The 15,237-nt window shown below is 50.2% G+C and overlaps 1 long non-coding RNA gene across 1 annotated transcript; it reads right to left on the minus strand.

Annotated features, from left to right (window-relative positions):
- Positions 1–361: 361 nt before the first annotated feature.
- LOC150012532 (uncharacterized) lies at positions 362–1,334 on the minus strand. Its single transcript, XR_016510747.1, has 3 exons — positions 1,174–1,334; positions 632–726; positions 362–422 (listed from the first exon to the last, which is right to left on the minus strand). It is a non-coding gene; the product is annotated as an uncharacterized LOC150012532 (long non-coding RNA).
- Positions 1,335–15,237: the final 13,903 nt, after the last annotated feature.

Here is a 15,237-nt window from a genome sequence, read left to right on the forward strand (position 1 = left end):
GCGCACACACCGTTTGTCTAGAACCTTCTCCGGCCCTCAACATTTCTCTGGCTGTGAAGGCTCATGATGCAGGCCTATCACTGTGATATTTGGCTGTCACTGTGGTTGGCTGCTCTGTCCAGGATGGAGGTGAGATTTTTCATCTGAGTCCATGATGCCTGTCTTAGTGCTTGTTATAATTTAATGTCCAATATATACAGGTGTGAGAGTCTGCGCCAACATGAAGGGGCTTGTGATCTTCAAGGGTCAGACCTGACCACGGAATCTTCTGGAATCCTCCCAACAGCCCGGAATGGTAGCTGTCGCCTCTCAGTCCCGAGAGTTAGTTACCTGTGACGTGAGGTGACTTAAAGCACAGGTGGTTCCTTCAGAAGCGCAGGTGACTGCCCGTAACCACCCGTCTCCACTCGGCCTCACAGAGACTGAAAAGATAAAGGGGACACGTGTGAGCAGCTGCCCAGAGGTGGGGTCCTGGGGATAGGTCCCTAATGGTGAGTCCCAATGGGGGAGCCCTTCCAGATGGGCTCCTTGGGGTGGGTCCTGGGTTTGGGCTCTGGCGGGTGAGTCCCTGGGGTGGCCCCCTGGGGGTGAGCATTCTGGATCCCCATTGACAATCCCCATTGTCACTCACCTCTGGGCCACACGTTCTTCTGCACTGGCTCCTAAGACTAAGTAGTTCCCTACATGAGGAATTCTCCTTAAATATCCAACGGAATTTTAGTTTCCCTGGTGGTGACAGAAAGGAAGAGAGTATTTAAAAGAAGGTGTTGACAGGAATCATGTTCTCACCACTGAATAGGATCCCGTGGATTGAGTGGGAGAAGGTGCTGATTATTTTAGGGGGGCCGTGGGGGTGGAGAGAACCAGAGAGATGGGGAAGCACAGGAACCCCCAGCACGTTTGTGTGTTGTTCCCTGTGAAGGGGAGAAAAGAGGAAGGCAAAGTGGTCAAAGGAAAGGCTCTTGTTTGTGTTGTTTACAGGGCAGATCGCAGCCTGTGGAAGCACAAGGTGGGGGAGGGCTGTGAAGGTGAGTCTGGTGACATGAGGACCTGAGCAGGGAGGGGGAAGCACAACGCAGACCGTGACGGACTTCCACCATTTCACAGCAAAGGGGTGTGGGGCTGCAGGTGCCCAAAGGCGGGGGTGACTGTGGAAGGGAGCGGGGCTGCTACCTGCTGTGTGGAGCGAGCACCAGGCCACCGTGTTAACATCTCAGCACCACTGTCCACATGGCTGACGTGCAGAAAGACCGGAGCTCTGCAAGCGTGCGCCCTCTGCACTCAGGAGTTGCCGGTCTGGGTGGGACGCATCTCTCTCGTCTGAATGACACTGGTTCAGGGGAAGAGCTCGCCCCAGGCCTCCAGCCACGAGCTCCAGACCCAGGTCAGAGCAGGACAGGCATCTGGGCTGCCGATCAGGGCCAGCTCTGTCTGTGAGGTTCCTGTGCTCATGGCTGGAGCCTTTTGGACTGCCGCCCATCTGTCAGGGCCCCCAAAGTCTTGGGGCTCCCTGGCAGGTGACTGGGCTAAGTCACCGCTGCTCTGCAAGCTGCATCTCCCTCACCAGCTTCTCTAAGAGGCTCCTGACACAGCTGCAAATGGCCCAGGCAGGACAGGACATCCCTGATGGGACTCAGTGTCATTTCCCAGGCCAGGGACGGACAAGATGCTCATGCCTGGCTGGCCTCGCTGGACTAGTGTGGCCTTGCTCCAGGTCGCTGAACTGTTTGCACCCTCCACACCCCTCAGGGGTGGTGGCCGCATGGCCTGCAGCTCACAGCAACATCTGGAACTGTGGGGAGGGCTGGCCCCAGCCCCCAGGGGGGAGCCAGCAAGGGGAGGGGGAGCAAAGGAAACAGATGATGCAGATGGAGTGTGTGTGCTTTTACTCACACGGACTGGGCTTCTCCGGGGCTTTTCTTTATCTATTTACTCACCTGCAGCAAGTTCAAGTCTGAGAAGTCCCTTTAAAACAAGGTGCCTGGGTCGCCCGTGTTGACACTGAGGTCGTCAGGAGACCCGCTTCCATCTATTTGGGAGAAAAACTGGGCATCCTGCCCGGAGCTGGGTACAAGGGTGCATGTGGCCTCTATGGCTCTTTTGTCTGGGCCCCAGGCCGTGCCAAGCCCAGTCCCCCTGGTTCTCATGACCTGGGAGTCTCTGGGGGTGGGTGTGATGCCTTCGCTTTATATAAATGATGAGCTTTTAATAAATAATACGAAAAGATGACCGGGCTGAGAGTTGCATATCGGGGCTGCTCTCAGCCTTCTGGAATTCCCTGGAATCACATCTCCAAGTCTCCCGGGCCAAGCCGGAGACTTGAGCTCTTCCCCAATGATCCCCAGCACCCTGCTCTACCCAGGAAACTAGGTCAGAGGCACCCCCGGCCCAGAAAGGGGTTTCAGCTCTCATTGTGCCAAGTCATTTCTCAAGCAACGGGAAGTAGGTCACGACACAGTTCTACCTCTAGTCTCAGCTTAATTCCTTGGGGTCACAGGGAGTGAGCCTGATTCCCTGTCTATATGAGCTGTCGTCAACTGACAAATACCTATGACTTTTTTTGGATGGTTAGCGTATGCCCAGGGATCCATGATCAGTAGGGTCCACGTTCATGTTGTTTATGCTCTGGATGACCCACACTCAGGGCCACCACATGCCATGGGGTCCATTCTCAGAGTGGGTCCATACTCACAAAGGCCCATCTTCTGGAGGGTTTATCCTCAAGAGAGGCCTATGATTCAGGAGTACAGAGTCCAGACAATACACATTCAGGGTGTCTAGGCTGCAGAAGGTATATTTTCATGGTTTATACATTATCAATGGGGAACGTACTCAGAAATAATTGTGACCATGGTAGTTTATAACCAAAGAGGTCCATAATTAGGAGAATTCACACACAGAAGGTCAAGGCAAAAAGAGTTATTGTACAGGGTCTCCATATTCAGAAGAAGCCATGTTCAGGCAGGTACATATTCAGGTGTTATACATGATCAACAGGATACATGCTTAGGTGGGGCTATGATCAGGGAAGTCGATAATCAAAGCAGTACAGGATCAGGAGGGTCCATGTAAGGGGTTCCATGCTCAGAAACATACATGTACTGGGGTTATAAATAATCAAGGCGGTACATGCTCAAGGAAATTGTGATCAGGGAAGTTGATTATTCTGGCGGTCAAAGATCAGACTGTTCCACACTGATGGGGTCCATGCTCACAAGTGATCACTTACCAGGATTCCACATTCAGGAGGGTCCACAGTGAGGGAGTCGATGCTAAAGGGGATTAGTCCTGAGAATGGTTTTATTCTCACAATGGGTCCATATTCAGAATGATATATGCTCAGGAGCTCCAAGCTCATAGAGATTCAGCTCAAAATGTTCCACAAGCAGACAGCTCATGCACATGGTGGCTCCTCTCACAGACAGAAATCATCAGAAGGGTCTTTTCTCAGGAGTGACCATGCTCAGGATGAAGGGCAATTTATGGTCTGAGGATGTAGTCAGCTAGGTTCATACTCAGTCCTTCTACCCTCAGAAAAGTACACAGTCAGGGGTTATACATATTCAGTAGGGTAAATGCTCAGATATGGCTAACACTAAAGCAATTTCTAATCGAAGCAGTCCATGATCAAGAAGGTCCACAATGCTCAGGGAGTAAATGTTCAGGAAGCTAGTTCCATGTACAGGGGTTTAAAAAAACCAACGGGTTACATAATCAACATGAGCTATAATCACACAAATTGATTACTAGGGTATTCAAAGATAAGGATTCATGAATATTAGGTCTATACTAAGAGGGGATTATCACCAAAAATGCCACACTCAGGAGAGTGCATGCATAGATCAATATTATTCAAAACTTCCACCGTTTAGGCTTACCGGGGTATGACTCAGAAAGACTTCATTCCCAGGTGTGTCCTACTGAAAATGGTCTGTGCTAAAGAGTGCCTATCGTCATTGGGCTCTAACACACAAGGTGGGTTATGTAGTCAGGTCGGTCCATGCATAGGAATCCATGACTGATGAAATCCATGTTCAGGGTATATGTCATTAAGGGGGTACCTTGCAAAGAAAGGCCTGATTGTGGGAATAAAAACATAATAAAGTCCAATTCCTGGAAGGTGTACGATTAAAGAGTCAATGAGAGAAGTGTTTAAAACAAGACAGGTCCTTACTGAGAATATAACAAAGTGAGTTTTGTGTCGATGTGCTGTATATGAGCAAGAGCATACATTCTCAGCAGGGTTAAAAATATATACAATAATCAGATCTTCAATGATTGGAATTCCATGAGGAGCAAGTTACATGCACAAGGTCACACATAATTGAAGGTATACACACTCCATAGGGACAAAGGTTAGGAAAGGTGTTAAAAGAACAATCTCTTATTTGAAATATACACAATTATCAGGAAGATCCTTATAAGAGCTAAGGGTCAGAGATCCCATGATCAGCCGAATCCATTCTCATGTATTATATGATGGATATCTGAAAAAAGAATTTCCACGCCAAAAAGATTTCTTCTGCCAATGGAGTTCTTTCTTAGAATAGTTCTGTGTACTTTAAGGTCCACAAATAGAGGTTTCCCTAAAGGTAGCGTAGTCTATAATTCAGGGATCATTGCCATCAAGAAACACACTCAGACCCTGTGTGCACAGAAAACTAGGTTATCAAATTTTTAAATAATCTTTTTTGGTACATGTCCAAGTGGGACAAACTCAGGGTGCTTTATATAAAGGCAGTTCATAATAAAAAATTTACATTTAGGGTTATCTGTCAAGAACTGTACTTCTGAAAAAATTAAACATGGGTTCAGGGTTAGATACCCAAAACGTGCCAGAAAAACAGAAATGAGGGTGGGGGAGCTTTATTTTTTGAAATTTCCATGCTTATTAGATCCATGTTAACAAGGGATTACCCAGACAGGTCAGGAACAAAGGCTGATATTCCAGAGTTTTGCTCAGGATGGTCGAAATCCAGATGCATATTCTAGTGGAATTAATCCTAAGATGTTTAAAATTTTCAGTTTGGGTCCACGAAGATAATATTCATGGTCTGGACCACTTTCTCTGATATCACAATTACAGTGGTCATATTTGAATGAGTTCATTTGAATACAGAGCACCTATGTTCGTAAAAGTGCACTTACAAGAAATTCATATGCCCAAGGGGCGACGTACGAGCCAACGTTCCAATAGTGAGAGTTCAAATCTAAAGAGTTTACGAATGGACGGTACACGTTTAGAGGGCCCAGACGAAGAAGTCTGCAAACAGGTATGTCGGTACACAGAAGATTCTTTGTCGGGTGCCACAGGGCAAGGCGGTAAACGAGATCGACTGGGTAGATAAAGGGGAGCCATCTCACGTAGTTTAACACCTCACCGGTACCGTTGCAGGAAGGGGTCACAGCTTGGGAGTTCCAGGCTCTGGAAGATGCATAAACGGGGCTTACCTCTAACGGAGGTGGCACATAGGCCACAGGGGCACTGATTAGAGAGGATATTATAGGGCGATCCACGGTGAGGACATTCCAGGCTTCTTGAATGGATCTTCAAAGTCTTGAGGCCCTGAGAGTCCATGTTCGGAGGGAGCTATGCTAAGGAGGTCTGAGGACACTGAAATTCCATGCCAGCAGGTTTCTTCACCCAAACCATTTCTTGGTCAGAATACTTTTGTATTCTGTAAGATCCATGGCTAAGGGCTTCTCTGTCGCGAGCGGGGACTATGATTCAGCGATCATAGCCCCCTAGGCCGCACTCGGGGCCTGTGTGCTCAGAAGTGTACACATACGGTTTCTAACATCATCTGTGCAACACAGGTCCAAGAGGGGCATAGTCAGGGTCACTTCTTTATTTTTGTTTAATTGGGCCTCGATTGCTTTTGGGGGGGGGTGGTCGTTTAAATGGGAGCTGTTCAACTTTAAAAGTTTGCACTGAGGCTTCCTGGCTCAGCACTGAACTTTTGCAGGGATGACACAAGATCTCAGGGTTAGATACTCAAAACGGGCCAGGGAAAAGGGACATGAGGTTGGGAGCATTTGAAGATTCAAAATTTCGACGCTTATTAGATTCACATTTACTAGCGATGACCCAGAGAGGTCAGGTTCGGGAGGCTCACAGGCACGAGTTTTGCTCGGAATGGGCCACATACAGATGCTGATGTTCAGTGGCATTAGCACTAAGATGTGTCCCATTCTCGGCGTGGGTCCACCCCCATTCTCAGGGTGGGTCCATCCACATGAAGGCTCGTGGCCTGGCGCGTTTTCTGTGACTTCACAGAGTTACAGGGGTTGTGTTTGAACGGGTCCCTTTGAAATCAGAGCGTCCATGCTCATCAAAGTGCACTTACAGGAAATTCACATCGCCAAGGGGCGACGTGCGAGCCGACGTCACAATATTGAGGCTTCGAATCCAAAGAGTCTACGAATGGACGGTACACGTTTAGAGGGCCCAGACGAAGAAGTCTGCAAACAGGTACGTCGGTACTCAGCAGATTCTCGGTCGGGTGCCACAGGGCGAGGCGGTAAACGCGATCGACTGGGTAGATAAAGGGGAGCCATCTCACGTAGTTTAACACCTCACCGGTACCGTTGCAGGAAGGGGTCACAGCTTGGGAGTTCCAGGCTCTGAAAGATGCATAAACGGGGCTTACCTCTTACAGAGGTGGCACATAGGCCACAGGGGCACTGATTAGGGAGGATATTATAGGGCCATCCATGGTCAGGACATTCCAGGCTTCTTGAATGGATCTTCAAAGTCTTGAGGCCCTGAGAGTCCATGTTCGGAGGGAGCTATGCTAAGGAGGTCTGAGGACACTGAAATTCCATGCCAGCAGGTTTCTTCACCCAAACCATTTCTTGGTCAGAATACTTTTGTATTCTGTAAGATCCATGGCTAAGGGCTTCTCTGTCGCGAGCGGGGTCTATGATTCAGCGATCATAGCCCCCTAGGCCGCACTCGGGGCCTGTGTGCTCAGAAGTGTACACATACGGTTTCTAACATCATCTGTGCAACACAGGTCCAAGAGGGGCATAGTCAGGGTCACTTCTTTATTTTTGTTTAATTGGGCCTCGATTGCTTTTGGGGGGGGTGGTCGTTTAAATGGGAGCTGTTCAACTTTAAAAGTTTGCGCTGAGGCTTCCTGGCTCAGCACTGAACTTTTGCAGGGATGACACAAGATCTCAGGGTTAGATACTCAAAACGGGCCAGGGAAAAGGGACATGAGCTTGGGAGCATTTGAAGATTCAGAATTTCGACGCTTATTAGATTCACATTTACTAGCGATGACCCAGAGAGGTCAGGTTCGGGAGGCTCACAGGCACGAGTTTTGCTCGGAATGGGCCACATCCAGATGCTGATGTTCAGTGGCATTAGCACTAAGATGTGTCCCATTCTCGGCGTGGGTCCACCCCCATTCTCAGGGTGGGTCCATCCACATGAAGGCTCGTGGCCTGGCGCGTCTTCTGTGACTTCACAGAGTTACAGGGGTTGTGTTTGAACGGGTCCCTTTGAAATCAGAGCCTCCATGCTCATCAAAGTGCACTTACGGGAAATTCACATCGCCAAGGGGCGACGTGCGAGCCGACGTCACAATACTGAGGGTTCGCATCCAAAGAGTCTACGAATGGACGGTACACGTTTAGAGGGCCCAGACGAAGAAGTCTGCAAACAGGTACGTCGGTACTCAGCAGATTCTCGGTCGGGTGCCACAGGGCGAGGCGGTAAACGCGATCGACTGGGTAGATAAATGGGAGCCATCTCACGTAGTTTAACACCTCACCGGTACCGTTGCAGGAAGGGGTCACAGCTTGGGAGTTCCAGGCTCTGGAAGATGCATAAACGGGGCTTACCTCTTACAGAGGTGGCACATAGGCCACAGGGGTACTGATTAGGGAGGATATTATAGAGCCATCCATGGTCAGGACATTCCAGGCTTCTTGAATGGATCTTCAAAGTCTTGAGGCCCTGAGAGTCCATGTTCAGAGGGAGCTATGCTAAGGAGGTCTGAGGACACTGAAATTCCATGCCAGCAGGTTTCTTCACCCAAACCATTTCTTGGTCAGAATACTTTTGTATTCTGTAAGATCCATGGCTAAGGGCTTCTCTGTCGCGAGCGGGGTCTATGATTCAGCGATCATAGCCCCCTAGGCCGCACTCGGGGCCTGTGTGCTCAGAAGTGTACACATACGGTTTCTAACATCATCTGTGCAACACAGGTCCAAGAGGGGCATAGTCAAGGTCACTTCTTTATTTTTGTTTAATTGGGCCTCGATTGCTTTTGGGGGGGGTGGTCGTTTAAATGGGAGCTGTTCATCTTTAAAAGTTTGCGCTGAGGCTTCCTGGCTCAGCACTGAACTTTTGCAGGGATGACACAAGATCTCAGGGTTAGATACTCAAAACGGGCCAGGGAAAAGGGACATGAGCTTGGGAGCATTTGAAGATTCAAAATTTCGACGCTTATTAGATTCACATTTACTAGCGATGACCCAGAGAGGTCAGGTTCGGGAGGCTCACAGGCACGAGTTTTGCTCGGAATGGGCCACATCCAGATGCTGATGTTCAGTGGCATTAGCACTAAGATGTGTCCCATTCTCGGCGTGGGTCCACCCCCATTCTCAGGGTGGGTCCATCCACATGAAGGCTCGTGGCCTGGCGCGTCTTCTGTGACTTCACAGAGTTACAGGGGTTGTGTTTGAACGGGTCCCTTTGAAATCAGAGCCTCCATGCTCATCAAAGTGCACTTACGGGAAATTCACATCGCCAAGGGGCGACGTGCGAGCCGACGTCACAATACTGAGGGTTCGCATCCAAAGAGTCTACGAATGGACGGTACACGTTTAGAGGGCCAAGACGAAGAAGTCTGCAAACAGGTACGTCGGTACTCAGCAGATTCTCGGTCGGGTGCCACAGGGCGAGGCGGTAAACGCGATCGACTGGGTAGATAAAGGGGAGCCATCTCACGTAGTTTAACACCTCACCGGTACCGTTGCAGGAAGGGGTCACAGCTTGGGAGTTCCAGGCTCTGAAAGATGCATAAACGGGGCTTACCTCTTACAGAGGTGGCACATAGGCCACAGGGGCACTGATTAGGGAGGATATTATAGGGCCATCCATGGTCAGGACATTCCAGGCTTCTTGAATGGATCTTCAAAGTCTTGAGGCCCTGAGAGTCCATGTTCGGAGGGAGCTATGCTAAGGAGGTCTGAGGACACTGAAATTCCATGCCAGCAGGTTTCTTCACCCAAACCATTTCTTGGTCAGAATACTTTTGTATTCTGTAAGATCCATGGCTAAGGGCTTCTCTGTCGCGAGCGGGGTCTATGATTCAGCGATCATAGCCCCCTAGGCCGCACTCGGGGCCTGTGTGCTCAGAAGTGTACACATACGGTTTCTAACATCATCTGTGCAACACAGGTCCAAGAGGGGCATAGTCAGGGTCACTTCTTTATTTTTGTTTAATTGGGCCTCGATTGCTTTTGGGGGGGGTGGTCGTTTAAATGGGAGCTGTTCAACTTTAAAAGTTTGCGCTGAGGCTTCCTGGCTCAGCACTGAACTTTTGCAGGGATGACACAAGATCTCAGGGTTAGATACTCAAAATGGGCCAGGGAAAAGGGACATGAGCTTGGGAGCATTTGAAGATTCAGAATTTCGACGCTTATTAGATTCACATTTACTAGCGATGACCCAGAGAGGTCAGGTTCGGGAGGCTCACAGGCACGAGTTTTGCTCGGAATGGGCCACATCCAGATGCTGATGTTCAGTGGCATTAGCACTAAGATGTGTCCCATTCTCGGCGTGGGTCCACCCCCATTCTCAGGGTGGGTCCATCCACATGAAGGCTCGTGGCCTGGCGCGTCTTCTGTGACTTCACAGAGTTACAGGGGTTGTGTTTGAACGGGTCCCTTTGAAATCAGAGCCTCCATGCTCATCAAAGTGCACTTACGGGAAATTCACATCGCCAAGGGGCGACGTGCGAGCCGACGTCACAATACTGAGGGTTCGCATCCAAAGAGTCTACGAATGGACGGTACACGTTTAGAGGGCCCAGACGAAGAAGTCTCCAAACAGGTACGTCGGTACTCAGCAGATTCTCGGTCGGGTGCCACAGGGCGAGGCGGTAAACGCGATCGACTGGGTAGATAAAGGGGAGCCATCTCACGTAGTTTAACACCTCACCGGTACCGTTGCAGGAAGGGGTCACAGCTTGGGAGTTCCAGGCTCTGGAAGATGCATAAACGGGGCTTACCTCTTACAGAGGTGGCACATAGGCCACAGGGGCACTGATTAGGGAAGATATTATAGGGCCATCCATGGTCAGCACATTCCAGGCTTCTTGAATGGATCTTCAAAATCTTGAGGCCCTGAGAGTCCATGTTCAGAGGGAGCTATCCTAAGGAGGTCTGAGGACACTGAAATTCCATGCCAGCAGGTTTCTTCACCCAAACCATTTCTTGGTCAGAATACTTTTGTATTCTGTAAGATCCATGGCTAAGGGCTTCTCTGTCGCGAGCGGGGCCTATGATTCAGCGATCATAGCCCCCTAGGCCGCACTCGGGGCCAGTGTGCTCAGAAGTGTACACATACGGTTTCTTACATCATCTGTGCAACACAGGTCCAAGAGGGGCATAGTCAGGGTCACCTCTTTATTTTTGTTTAATTGGGCCTCGATTGCTTTTGGGGGGGGTGGTCGTTTAAATGGGAGCTGTTCAACTTTAAAAGTGCGCTGAGGCTTCCTGGCTCAGCACTGAACTTTTGCAGGGATGACACAAGATCTCCGGGTTAGATACTCAAAACGGGCCAGGGAAAAGGGACATGAGGTTGGGAGCATTTGAAGATTCAAAATTTCGACGCTTATTAGATTCACACTTACTAGTGATGACCCAGAGAGGTCAGGTTCGAGAGGCTCACAGGCACGAGTTTTGCTCGGAATGGGCCACATCCAGATGCTGATGCTCAGTGGCATTAGCACTAAGATGTCTCCCATTCTCGGCGTGGGTCCACCCCCATTCTCAGGGTGGGTCCATCCACATGAAGGCTCGTGGCCTGGCGCATTTTCTGTGACTTCACAGAGTTACAGGAGTTGTGTTTGAAAGGGTCCCTTTGAAATCAGAGCCTCCATGCTCATCAAAGTGCACTTACGGGAAATTCACATCGCCAAGGGGCGACGTGCAAGCCGACGTCACAATATTGAGTGTTCGCATCCAAGGAGTCTACGAATGGACGGTACACGTTTAGAAGGCCCAGACGAAGAAGTCTGCAAACAGGCACGTCGGTACTCAGCAGATTCTTGGTCGGGTTCCACAGGGCGAGGCGGTAAACGCGATCGACTGGGTAGATAAAGGGGAGCCATCTCACGTAGTTTAACACCTCACCGGTACCGTTGCAGGAAGGGGTCACAGCTTGGGAGTTCCAGGCTCTGGAAGATTCATAAACGGGGCTTACCTCTTACAGAGGTGGCACATAGGCCACAGGGGCACTGATTAGGGAGGATATTATAGGGCCATCCATGGTCAGGACATTCCAGGCTTCTTGAATGGATTTTCGAAGTCTTGAGGCCCTGAGAGTCCATGTTCGGAGGGAGCTATGCTAAGGAGGTCTGAGGACACTGAAATTCCATGCCAGCAGGTTTCTTCACCCAAACCATTTCTTGGTCAGAATACTTTTGTATTCTGTAAGATCCATGGCTAAGGGCTTCTCTGTCGCGAGCGGGGTCTATGATTCAGCGATCATAGCCCCCTAGGCCGCACTCGGGGCCTGTGTGCTCAGAAGTGTACACATACGGTTTCTTACATCATCTGTGCAACACAGGTCCAAGAGGGGCATAGTCAGGGTCACTTCTTTATTTTTGTTTAATTGGGCCTCGATTGCTTTGCGGGGGGGTCTGGTCGTTTAAATGGGAGCTGTTCAACTTTAAAAGTTTGCACTGAGGCTTCCTGGCTCAGCACTGAACTTTCGCAGGGATTACACAAGATCTCAGGGTCAGACACTCAAAACGGGCCAGGGAAAAGGGACATGAGGTTGGGAGCATTTGAAGATTCAAAATTTCGACGCTTATTAGATTCACATTTACTAGCGATGACCCAGAGAGGTCAGGTTCGGGAGGCTCACAGGCACGACTTTTGCTCGGAATGGGCCACATCCAGATGCTGATGCTCAGTGGCATTAGCACTAAGATGTGTCCCATTCTCGGCGTGGGTCCACCCCCATTCTCAGGGTGGGTCCATCCACATGAAGGCTCGTGGCCTGGCGCATTTACTGTGACCTCACAGAGTTACAGGTGTTGTGTTTGTACGGGTCCCTTTGAAATCAGAGCGTCCATGCTCATCAAAGTGCACTTACAGGAAATTCACATCGCCAAGGGGCGACGTGCGAGCCGACGTCACAATATTGAGGGTTCGCATCCAAGGAGTCTATGAATGGACGGTACACGTTTAGAGGGCCCAGACGAAGAAGTCTGCAAACAGGTACGTCGGTACTCAGCAGGTTCTCGGTCGGGTACCACAGGGCGAGGCGGTAAACGCGATCGACTGGGTAGATAAAGGGGAGCCATCTCACGTAGTTTAACACCTCACCGGTACCGTTGCAGGAAGGGGTCACAGCTTGGGAGTTCCAGGCTCTGGAAGATGCATAAACGGGGCTTACCTCTTACAGAGGTGGCACATAGGCCACAGGGGCACAGATTAGGGAGGATATTATAGGGCCATCCATGGTCAGGACATTCCAGGCTTCTTGAATGGATCTTCAAAGTCTTGAGGCCCTGAGAGTCCATGTTCAGAGGGAGCTATGCTAAGGAGGTCTGAGGACACTGAAATTCCATGCCAGCAGGTTTCTTCACCCAAACCATTTCTTGGTCAGAATACTTTTGTATTCTGTAAGATCCATGGCTAAGGGCTTCTCTGTCGCGAGCGGGGTCTATGATTCAGCGATCATAGCCCCCTAGGCCGCACTCGGGGCCTGTGTGCTCAGAAGTGTACACATACGGTTTCTTACATCATCTGTGCAACACAGGTCCAAGAGGGGCATAGTCAGGGTCACTTCTTTATTTTTGTTTAATTGGGCATCGATTGCTTTTGGGGGGGGGTGGTCGTTTAAATGGGAGCTGTTCAACTTTAAAAGTTTGCGCTGAGGCTTCCTGGCTCAGCACTGAACTTTCGCAGGGATTACACAAGATCTCAGGGTCAGACACTCAAAACGGGCCAGGGAAAAGGGACATGAGGTTGGGAGCATTTGAAGATTCAAAATTTCGACGCTTATTAGATTCACATTTACTAGCGATGACCCAGAGAGGTCAGGTTCGGGAGGCTCACAGGCACGACTTTTGCTCGGAATGGGCCACATCCAGATGCTGATGCTCAGTGGCATTAGCACTAAGATGTCTCCCATTCTCGGCGTGGGTCCACCCCCATTCTCAGGGTGGGTCCATCCACATGAAGGCTCGTGGCCTGGCGCATTTACTGTGACTTCACAGAGTTACAGGTGTTGTGTTTGAACGGGTCCCTTTGAAATCAGAGCGTCCATGCTCATCAAAGTGCACTTACAGGAAATTCACATCGCCAAGGGGCGACGTGCGAGCCGACGTCACAATATTGAGGGTTCGCATCCAAGGAGTCTACGAATGGACGGTACACGTTTAGAGGGCCCAGACGAAGAAGTCTGCAAACAGGTACGTCGGTACTCAGCAGGTTCTCGGTCGGGTGCCACAGGGCGAGGCGGTAAACGCGATCGACTGGGTAAATAAAGGGGAGCCATCTCACGTAGTTTAACACCTCACCGGTACCGTTGCAGGAAGGGGTCACAGCTTGGGAGTTCCAGGCTCTGGAAGATGCATAAACGGGGCTTACCTCTTACAGAGGTGGCACATAGGCCACAGGGGCACTGATTAGGGAGGATATTATAGGGCCATCCATGGTCAGGATATTCCAGGCTTCTTGAATGGATCTTCAAAGTCTTGAGGCCTTGAGAGTCCATGTTCAGAGGGAGCTATGCTAAGGAGGTCTGAGGACACTGAAATTCCATGCCAGCAGGTTTCTTCACCCAAACCATTTGTTGGTCAGTATACTTTTGTATTCTGTAAGATCCATGGCTAAGGGCTTCTCTGTCGCGAGCGGGGTCTATGATTCAGCGATCATAGCCCCCTAGGCCGCGGCACTCAGGGCCTGTGTGCTCAGAAGTGTACACATACGGTTTCTTACATCATCTGTGCAACACAGGTCCAAGAGGGGCATAGTCAGGGTCACTTCTTTATTTTTGTTTAATTGGGCCTCGATTGCTTTGGGGGGGGGTCTGGTCGTTTAAATGGGAGCTGTTCAACTTTACAAGTTTGCACTGAGGCTTCCTGGCTCAGCACTGAACTTTCGCAGGGATTACACAAGATCTCAGGGTCAGACACTCAAAACGGGCCAGGGAAAAGGGACATGAGGTTGGGAGCATTTGAAGATTCAAAATTTCGACGCTTATTAGATTCACATTTACTAGCGATGACCCAGAGAGGTCAGGTTCGGGAGGCTCACAGGCACGACTTTTGCTCGGAATGGGCCACATCCAGATGCTGATGCTCAGTGGCATTAGCACTAAGATGTGTCCCATTCTCGGCGTGGGTCCACCCCCATTCTCAGGGTGGGTCCATCCACATGAAGGCTCGTGGCCTGGCGCATTTACTGTGACCTCACAGAGTTACAGGTGTTGTGTTTGAACGGGTCCCTTTGAAATCAGAGCGTCCATGCTCATCAAAGTGCACTTACAGGAAATTCACATCGCCAAGGGGCGACGTGCGAGCCGACGTCACAATATTGAGGGTTCGCATCCAAGGAGTCTATGAATGGACGGTACACGTTTAGAGGGCCCAGACGAAGAAGTCTGCAAACAGGTACGTCGGTACTCAGCAGGTTCTCGGTCGGGTACCACAGGGCGAGGCGGTAAACGCGATCGACTGGGTAGATAAAGGGGAGCCATCTCACGTAGTTTAACACCTCACCGGTACCGTTGCAGGAAGGGGTCACAGCTTGGGAGTTCCAGGCTCTGGAAGATGCATAAACGGGGCTTACCTCTTACAGAGGTGGCACATAGGCCACAGGGGCACTGATTAGGGAGGATATTATAGGGCCATCCATGGTCAGGACATTCCAGGCTTCTTGAATGGATCTTCAAAGTCTTGAGGCCCTGAGAGTCCATGTTCAGAGGGAGCTATGCTAAGGAGGTCTGAGGACACTGAAATTCCATGCCAGCAGGTTTCTTCACCC

The sequence above is a fragment of the Furipterus horrens genome, unplaced genomic scaffold (assembly GCF_987537825.1).
Source record: "Furipterus horrens unplaced genomic scaffold, mFurHor1.1.pri manual_scaffold_4, whole genome shotgun sequence".
NCBI lineage: Eukaryota > Metazoa > Chordata > Mammalia > Chiroptera > Furipteridae > Furipterus > Furipterus horrens.